The 10,482-nt window shown below is 39.7% G+C and overlaps 1 protein-coding gene and 1 long non-coding RNA gene across 3 annotated transcripts in view; one reads left to right on the forward strand and one right to left on the reverse strand.

Annotated features, from left to right (window-relative positions):
• Positions 1–10,482, reverse strand: part of jade2 (jade family PHD finger 2) — a gene marked incomplete at its 3' end in the record, with an annotated part of 181,457 nt that overhangs the window by 91,715 nt on the left and 79,260 nt on the right.
• The window catches only part of LOC116700933 (uncharacterized), a 13,519-nt gene that overhangs the window by 2,050 nt on the left and 987 nt on the right, over positions 1–10,482 (forward strand). The window contains exon 2 of the long non-coding RNA XR_004334765.1: positions 7,359–7,363. This is a non-coding gene — a long non-coding RNA (uncharacterized LOC116700933). The remainder of the gene's footprint in view (positions 1–7,358; positions 7,364–10,482) is intronic.

Consider the following 10,482-nt stretch of genomic DNA (forward strand, 5'->3'; position numbering starts at 1 on the left):
AATATGCCTCTAGTTTTACAGAGGTAACTATACAAAACAGACATATTCTGTTAAAATAAGTGCTTCCAATGCACAAAGTGCAATCTCTTACTGTAATGTAAATGGCAAAATATTAATCATGGCTTCATCGCGGGGTTTGCTGCTTTTTGAAGATGTTCACGTTGCGTAATTACGTCTCTTCATAACGTTCCCATGGCAACAGGGGAAATGGCTACTCTTGTGTGAAGTAAACATAACATTTTTCAACTTTCTGCTAAGATTTATATATGTGACGTTTTTGCAACACAAATGAGGGGATTATGAAATCATGCAAGCCCCACATTATTTTGCACGGAAATCTGCAATTTATGCGGAAAAAGTGTGCCGTATTTGAAAAAATGTGGCTAACGCATAAATATGCAGACTTTTAGGCTCCAAAAATCACGTTTTTTGGAGGGACTGGGTAGTGGGTTTCTATGTTTCCAACAGCAGTTTGTCGGTTAGACTTAGGCATATAGACAAAAAAAGACAGCTGCATTTAAAATAAAGTTCTGCCTTGGTGGAGGCGTGCCGTTGTAGGTACCAGTGAGAAGATGAACTATGTCCTTAGTACACGTCCTTAGTCAGCCCTCAAAGTGTCCAGTAAGCTAAACTTTATTGGTTTAACCTATAGGTGTTTTCTGATGGTGTTTTCTACTGACTTCTTTGTCACATAAATTAAGCAGCCAGTTATTCCAAAGCGGCAAAGACATACAATCTCACAGTGTTTAAATATTTCATTGCTCCCAAACAACCACTTACAAGAGCTTGAAAGGATAATGTGTGAGTGATATGACTGTATCACTGACATCTAAAATGATTATTTGTTTTTTGTTGACTGTTTTTAATTTTAATTATTTACAAAAGTAGAGGTTGTCTTGTGTTCAATGATGTGTCATTTTATATTTGAGCTTAAAATAGAGATGCATTGATGGAGTCTTCCATCATTCCCCACCAGTGAAACTACAGGCCTGTTACATATTAAACATTTTACAGCTGGACACCACATTTAAAATAAAAACAACACGTTTAACTGTCACATTTTATTTGGGTCCTACGTTAAAGTCCCATGTTCAATGTGAAGATGATGAAAAACAACAAGATTGCTGTGCCACATTTTGACAGCTTTAGCTGCCCTTTGGTTCACTCTGAGATTACGACCGGGATTTTAAAATGTGACTCATCATTCAGATCCAGTAAAACGCTACAGAAAAATAGACTGCGGAGCAAATAAAAGGTCTTGTGGAAAAAACATGTAGACAGGCTTTCAGTTTGATAACGCTGCCTAGCCTTCTCTCTGCATGTGTGTGTGTGTGTTTATTATCGCATCGTTTATGAATATGAGATGTGACAGTGCTTATGCAAGTTTCACTGAAAGCGAAATATATCTACAGTCTTTGTGCATATTGGTGTGTGTGTGTGTGTGTGTGTAAAAACAAGCTCTATAATGTTTATGAGGGCTTTGGGCCACATGACATGCATCAGGCAAATTGTGCGACTGTATGTGTGTGCATCTGTGCTTTTGTGAGACAGATCAGAGTAAGCATGTGGGAGTTGTTTAAAAAAGAAAACTCCCCTAAAAGATAAGAGACCAGAGAGAAAGGGAAAAGAGGTAGGGGGAAACTGAGCGAGATAGAAAGAAAAAAGAAAGAAATGTAGGCAGTGAGATACGGTAGATATGAAAAGGGCAAAAAAGAGACAGTAAAAAAAAAGAAGACATAAAAAAGAGAGGTCATACAGAGAGAAGGTGGTAATTGTGTTTTGTATGATGTCATGTAAGTAACAATCTTTGCATACTCTGTGTGTGTGTGTGTGTGTGTGTGTGTGTGTGTGTGTGTGTGTGTGGTGTGGGTGTGTGTGTGGTGTTGTGTGTGTGTGTGTGTGTGTGTGTGTGTGTGTGTGTGTGTAAATTGCTTTTCACCTGCTGTGGGATAAGGATGAGTCACTTTTCCTCCAGGAACCAGTGCAATCTACTATAGTGTGTACATGAAAGATGTGTTTAGTGTATATAAACACACAAAACTAAGCCCTTCCTACACCGACTTGATAGCAGGGATTACATTTCTTTACGAGGATTCAATAAACAGACAGAACAGACAGACAGACAGACAGACAGACAGACACAGACCACAGACAACACACACACAACACACACCACACACAACACACACACCACCACACACACCAACCAAACACACACACACACACACACACACACACACACAAACACAAGCCAGAGTTGTCATTACTTCAAAATCCATCAGTGACACTTTTTACAGCTGTGACCTCTCAGTTATGTAATAAGGTGAGGTCTGATATCATTTAATCAAAACCAGCACTGAATCAAGTTATTGAAACGACTTACTGTAAGGTCAACTTTCAACATTTGTAAATATTTTTAAGTTAAACATACCAGGACTGACCTAAGATCTGTAACCAGCTTTGTTAGCTGAACAGCCAGAAACAGTTTAGATTTTGTAACGTAACCAGTGGCAACCTGTGGCTACAACCTAAAAATGAAACCAGGGGCAGAAGGAATGAAATGTTGAATTTGAATATATGAATTTGACACACTGAAGTAATAGATGTAGCCTATCTTTGAACGTCTTATTTTTCATGTGTTACTTGTTCCAAATAATCAAGGTCCTGATTCAGAACTACAGTATTAAGATGATATAATATTATAATATCAGATAGATAGAGAGATCAGATAGATAGATAGATAGATAGATAGATAGATAGATAGATAGATAGATAGATAGATGCATAGAAGTTTAACTGGGAGACTGCAAACATTAAAATTGACAAAACCAGCTTGTTGTTGTAACACCACACCATTCGTTGTTCTGCAAAAAAACAAAAAAACAAACACAATTCAAAAGTTGCGGCAGTTAGGTTTTGTTGCAGAGTGGTGCTTCTTTCTCCAACAAATGCTCTTTGGCCAAGTACAGATATCGGCTTGTAAAGAGCACATTAGCCTGACAACAAGTCAAAAGATTCATTTTGACCTTTTGGCAAGTTACTTAGGACATAAACATTAACTAGCCACAGCTGATCCCATCTGCTGGCGGCTACGTTTGTCATTATCATTTAACCCACAAAAAGGTTGGCCTTGGCTAAAAATGAGAAGCCTAAAGCCTGGTGGTCTGTTGGATTAGGTGCATGCCATGTCCCCAGTTTCATACTGGCAGAGACCTTATGTTCCATGTTGTTTCTGTGTCTGTATATCCACTTTCAGTACTAAATAAGGGCTCAATAGCAACAACAAAAATAGAACCCCACGACCAAAATGTTTGATAAGATTCAATAGAACGTTCAATTAGAAATGTGTTAGCCTTGGAGTTTAGCTAATCTGGGTATTAGGGCTGCACAATTAATCAAATTTTAATCACGATCACGATTTTGACTTCCCACGATCAAATTTGTGTGATCGAGCGATTTTTAAAATGCATCATTTCATAGAACACTCTGTTTGTTTTTTTGCAAAGCCAATCTACCGCTCCGTAAACCACTGTCTGATCATGTGCCAGTCAGAGCAGTTCTGTGTAGACAGTCACAGAGGACAGAGTAACGGGAGGAAAATTCAACAGATAGCACTCGGTTATACGTCGGTCTTAAGGTTTACCAGTTTACTAGTAAACGCAATATTTTGTCCCGTCTGTGTTGTTTTTCAACAGCAGTGACCAGTGCTAGTTAGTGTCTTTTAGCTCACAGGGCTCTAGGGCGCGAGTAATATTTTTCCTCTAGGACGCACCGGTGCACATAATGTCCTTGCATCCGCTGCATTGCTGTTATATGGTTTAATTTTGCGTTATGCGACCCATTTCTTCTGTAAAGCCGTGCCTGTGTTGGATCTCTCCTCTTCTCTCTCTCCTCTTACTCTCCGCGCAGCCCCGCCCCACAGCGGCGCCGATTCACACTTCTGACATTTGTCCACAGTTTTAATTGTTATTAACACAGCTGTATATTGTTAAGAATGAGGGCCAAACCTGTATTTGTACCAGTGTTTCCGTTGGTAATTCTGCTATCGCGGCCGCCACGGTGAAGAACACAGAAGTTATTGAATGCAACTAACTTCAGTTCATTAAGTAATAGCGTGTGAGATGGAGCCGGCCGGACCTGGGCCAGAGATGTAACCCATGGCAAGAATATTATAGTTCATAAAAATGCAGCGCGGTGACGATACAGACATTTCATACACACGATGTGGGTAACTCCGTTGACCCGCCATTCGACCCGTGCTGGACCCGTTCATAATGAGTCAGCCGTCTCTCTGTGAGTAGCATCCATCGCACTCCCCCTCTTTCCCTAGCCCTACGCTATTTATTTCAGATAGCTAATTTACCTTTACATGTGTTGCAGCTTTATGTCTATACAACATGCAACTTCAACATAAGAAAAGTGTTGCATAATATGGATGTGAAAGCAGTTATAAATAGCCTATGTGACAATAAAATATGTTTTGGTTAAAAATCAACAATTAATCATGACAATTAATCGTGATCATAATATTGATCAAAATAATCATGATTACAATATTGATCAAAATAATCGTGATTATCATTTTGGCCATAATCGTGCAGCCCTGCTGGGTATTTTAACAACCTAAATCTGAATCCAAAACAGAACTAGCTATCAGAGCTCAGTCCTATTATGCATGATGTGGGTTGTGTTATGGTCACAATCCTTTTGCACTCTTATTATTTGCACGCTTTTATTTTTATGTTCTGCTGCAGGCTGCTATCTGCTCTAGCAATGACCCAACTTCCCCACAGGGTTGATTTAATCTAATTTAATCTAATCAAATCTGTGATGTATAATACAACTATCTACTATTTCAGAGGAACAGCCAGAAGACTCTCCTAACTCCCTCCTTCTCCCTGTCAAAGCCCAGTGTGCTGCCCTGAATGCAGACAAGCGGATAAGAAAAACAAAAGAAAAAGAAACGGGTATAAGTACAGAATGAAGAATTGGCTCTCCCCTGGCGCCTTTAACGGCGCGCACACACACACACACACACACACACACACACACACACACACAAACACACACACACACACACACACACACACACACACACACACACACACAAAATGATGGGAGCAGACAGTCAAGTGTTTTCAGTTCTGTGAAACATATACAGGTCATGAATATTAACACAAACCAGTTGGTGGCTGAGATAGAGAGAGAGATAGAGAGAGAGAGAGAGAGAGAGAGAGAGAGAGAGAGAGAGATATGTGGTTTTGCTGTCATGTTGTCAAGCAAGAAGCAAGAAAGTGTGTGAGGGAGAAAGAGCGAGAGAGTGAGATAGTTTCTGGGAAAGAGTATACAACCAATTAGCTGCAATAAACTGTCCTGAACTGGTTCAATGTCAACACTCTTAACAAGTGGGAGAAAAACACTGAAGAGGGAAAGGCAGAGACAAAGAGTCCTGAGCACTGCATTTTAACACCACAGTGATAATCAGCAGATAAAGAACCTCTAGGCTTGACTTTCCACACCACTCACACAAACTGACAAGTGTGTACATTGAAGTACACAAAGATATAGACACACAAGCAGTCTGTCTATAAACGCTATGAGGCAGCTTGTCTACGAGAGCGTGAGAAGGGGAGAGTGTCCATTTACTTTTGTGTACCTTTGGTTTGTTGATTTTTTTTTACTATAATGTAAAGTTTGGGGGGAACTTCTTTTCTGTTTTAGCAAGACAATTCCCCTGTGCACTAAGGCAGGTCTGTAAAGAAATGGCTTTCCCAGTTTGATATGGAAGAGCATGACTGGCCTGCACAGAGCCCTGAAATCACCTCATAGAAAACCTGTTTGATGAACCCAAACGCCAACTCTAAGCAAGGTACTTATCGCCATCATCAGAGTGCAACCTCACTGATGCTCTAGTGGCATAATGTTTTCAAAATTGTGTAGAAAGCCTTCCCAGGAGAGTAGAGTGCTTTTGGAATTAAATATTTAACTATTGCATATGGATGTAATGTGTTTTAGATAAAAATATACTGTAAATGTATTATTATTTATATACTATACATATACTTAAAAAAAGAAAAATACTGTATGTTTTGGTTTATCTCTCCCTCTTTTTTCCCTTTTTTTTACCCGTTTGTCAGTGTTGTGCATGAACACATACAATCAAATATGCTTTTTTATTAATATTTTTAAATTCCAAGTTTACAAATTTGTGAACAAGTTTATTTTAATCAGTATGAACTACAGCCCGACCAATGAAAGATTTTTAAGGCCGATACCAATACAAATATTTTGTTATTTAGAAATCCGATATATCGGCCGATATACAGTACATCTATTTTTTTTAAATCCAGAAACGTGTATAAAAAAAACTGATTTCCCTTACATTAGTTATTTCTAGTTATTTATGAGTTCTCACTAAAATAATATGATAATAATTTGTTTGATTGTCACAACAGAAAAGACGAACATCAAACTATATGGAAGTTCTGATAAATAAAATGTATAAAAATACAAACTTAAGAAATGAAACTCATATACCTTTGAACAAAAACACAATAACAAAGAAATAATCAGACTTACCAAGAGGGACGTTGTAAAATAATAATAATTTTCTTTTTCTTTTTTTATCGGCCATTACAAATGCCGATACCGATAGTTTGGGAAAGGCCTAATATCGGCCTGCCAATATATCAGTCGGGCTTTAGTGTGAACTGGACTTTGCTTTTGTGAAGTGTGAACTTGCACAACACTGAGGATGGCAACAACCTTCTGCCAAATTTCAAATCTGCCAATCTGACATGAGCCCATCTTGAACCTGACCTGAGCCAGTATCGGGTGTTATCTAATGCCGACTAATCCAATGAGAGACAAAATCTAAAGAGCATGATGACGAGAGATGTGGACATTTCAAGAACTATGGAGAGAGAGAGGGGGGGGGGGGATGATTCAAACAGACAAAAAGTGAGAGCACTCACTCCCACCTCTCTCCATGTCTGCTCTTCTATCTCCCAGAAACAAGAGTTAATAGACCAAATTTCTGCCTGTGCTCCTCCAGCAGCCCAATACTGAGAGCTGCTTCACTGCAGAGCCTCCAGCTACTCTGCCGGCAATTTGTCTTTTTGCCAACGCAAGGGTTCCCCCCCACACACTTTTTCCCCCTTTTGCTAAATCAACATTTCTCAAGCAAATACAGCACAAACCTGCAATCTGGTATATTCTAGGTGCTAAGTGTAGCACTTTAAACATCAGTAAATCATTAGAATATTCATTTTGATTAGTCTCATTACCAGAAACAAAACAATGCCCATGCCAAAATGTATGGTAGCCTCTACTGACCCTTACATTGTGTGCCACTGAAGCAAATGTCACAGGAAATCAGGGACAAAAAGTAGTGCTCATTTTCTTTCAAATGAATTAGTTATATTTCCGGTTAATTAGTTACAGCACTGTTGTATTAAATTAGACTGAACTCTCTCTAAAATACCTCGTTAGCTATCTCACTACATTCCCTAAACGTGGCTCAGATTGACGCAGCTGTACAAGAATTAAGTTGACTCACATCCATATGTTTCTTTGATAAATTAAGAAAAATGTTCCTGCTCCTATTCACCACTGTCTTGTTGACAAAAAGTGCCTTGGGATGGATCTGTCACTCCCTATTTTATTGGTGTAGGCAAAACAAAAATAAAAAAATATATAACCACCCCCTACCAACCAGAAATCAGCAAACATGAACACAATGCCAAGCTGAGGGAAACTCAATGGGCATTTAGTATTATGAATAGATTACAATCACAATACTGCAGTGCTACCTTACTGATGAACAATCACAGGTCACAAAATAAATCTGTTAAAAAACATTGTGGCTTTAATTAGTCCTTTAAATGCCGTCTATTTTGAAGTCTGTTCCTCCTTACCCTCGTCCCCCTGTTAATCACATAAGAGACCACAGTGTAGTCGCAGCCAGATGTGTGAAAGGCTGACTAGTTGCAGTTTGGTTTTTGTAACTCTTTCTTTGCAGCTGCTGCGCGCGCAAAAAAAGCAGCGCGCGCAGCAGCACACGCACCCCACACACGCACACACACACACACACAAACCACACACACACACACACACACACACACACACACACACACACACACACACACACAACACACACACACACCACACACACACACACACACACACACACACACCACAACACACACACACAACTGGCTTGCAGTAAAAGATAGAGGGGGGGTGATAAACTGTCAGTTAAAGCGGGAATGCGTTTATGGATAAAGTTTGAAGGTTGGTTGGAGGTAGTACCAAAGCAGAAATCAATCAAAAAAGAACATTTTGCCAATCTCATCATAATACTTTCCTTTATAAAACAGATATTTTTGACTGGAAATAAGAAATTCAAGTTCATTCTCCAACAACTTGTAGCTGTGTTGGTGACAAAGACTGAAAACTCGTAAACTCGTGTTGTAATAACTCCTGATCAGTGTTAGTTACTTCATGTGTTTCTATGATCATATTACATTTTCCTTTAACAGTAAAAAGAACATCATTGCTCTTTCAAATTCAATAATCTAATCACAGTTAGCGCAGGTAAAGACAAATCGGTTGGATAGTACAATCACATTCACAAACTTCTTTAACCTTATTATTGTCATACAATAGACCACAATTCAAAATTTTCCCTTTGCAATATGTGCCCATCTTTGTGGCCATGGCCACGCTGGTATTACAAAAAGGTGTGTTCAGGTGAATTCTTGATGTATTGCTATCTTGAGGCAGCGGGAAGTGATTGCGCAATTGACCAACAACTACCTGGTCTAAAGTTACTTTAACGGCGCATTAGCAAAAGTGCCTAGGCTTATGTACAGTGCGCGCACACTACAGTGCCTTGCGAAAGTGTTCGGCCCCCTTGAACTTTTCAACCTTTTGACACATTTCAGGCTTCAAACATAAAGATATAAAATTTGTACTTTTTGTGAGAATCACCAACAAGTGGGACACATTGTGAGTGGAACGAAATCATTGGATATTTAAATTTTTAGCAAATAAAAACTGAAAGGGTGCGTGCAAAATATTCGGCCCCCTTGGTTATACTTGGTAGAGCCACTTTTGCTGCATTACAGCGCAAGTCGCTTGGGGTATGTCTCTATCAGTTTTGCACATGAGAGGACTGAAATTTCTGCCATTCTCTTGCAAAACAGCTCGAGCTCAGTGAGGTTGGATGGAGAGCGTTGTGAACAGCAGCTTTCAGTTCTTTCCACAGATTCTCGATTGGATTCAGGTCTGGACTTTGACTTGGCCATTCTAACACCTGGATACGTTATTTGTGAAAACCATCCTTTGTAGATTTTGCTGTATGTTTGGGATATATGTCTTGTTGGAAGATAAATCCGTCCCAGTTTCAGGTCTTTTGCAGACTCCAACAGGTTTTCATCCAGAATGGTCCTGTATGGGCTGCATCCATCTTCCCCTCCATTTTAACCATCTTCCCTGTCCTGCTGAAGAAAAGCAGGCCCAAACCATGATGCTGCCACCACCATGTGTTGACAGGGGGATGGTGTGGTTGGAGGGTGATGAGCTGTGTTGCTTTTCGCCAAACATAATCGTTTGCATTGTGGCCAAAAAACTCGAATTTTTGGTCATTGACCAGAGCACCTTCTCCACATGTTTGATGTGTTCTCCCAGGTGGCTTGTGCAAACTTTAGACGAGACTTTTATGGATATCTTTGAGAAATGGCATTCTCTTGCCACTCTCCATGAAGGCCAGTTTTGTGCAGTGTACGATGATTGTTGTCCTATGGACAGACTCTCCCACCTCAGCTGTAGTTCTCTGCAGTTCATCCAGGAGTGATCATGGGCCTTGGCGCATCTCTGATCAGTCTTCTCCTTGTTGAGCTGAAAGTGTACAGGGACGGCCAGGTCTTGGAGATTTTCAGTGGTTGATACTACTTCCATTTCAAAATGATTGCTTGCACAGTGCTCCTTGGATGTTTAAAGCTTGGGAATATTTTTGTATCCAAATCCGGCTTTAAACTTCTCCACACATATTACGGACCTGCCTGGTGTGTTCCTTGGTCTTCATGATGCTCTCTGCGCTTTCAACATAACCTTGAGACTATCACAGAGCAGGTGCATTTATACAGAGCCTTGATCACACACAGGTGGATTCTATTTATCACCATCAGTCATTTAGGACAACATTGGCAACATGATCAAGAGATCCTCGCTGAACTTCTAGAGTGAGTTTGCGCACTGAAAGTAAAGGGGCCAAATAATTTGCACGCACCACTTTTCAGTTTTTATTGCTAAAAAAGTTTAAATAATCCAATAGAGTTTCAGTCCACTTCACAATTGTGTCCCACTTGTTGGTGATTCTTCACAAAAAATAATTTTTTTTATACCTTTATGTATTTGAAGCCTGAAATGTGTCAAAAGGTTGAAAAGTTCAAGGGGGCCGAACACTTTCGCAAGGCACTG

Source organism: Etheostoma spectabile, chromosome 13 (genome assembly GCF_008692095.1).
Source record: "Etheostoma spectabile isolate EspeVRDwgs_2016 chromosome 13, UIUC_Espe_1.0, whole genome shotgun sequence".
Taxonomy (NCBI): domain Eukaryota; kingdom Metazoa; phylum Chordata; class Actinopteri; order Perciformes; family Percidae; genus Etheostoma; species Etheostoma spectabile.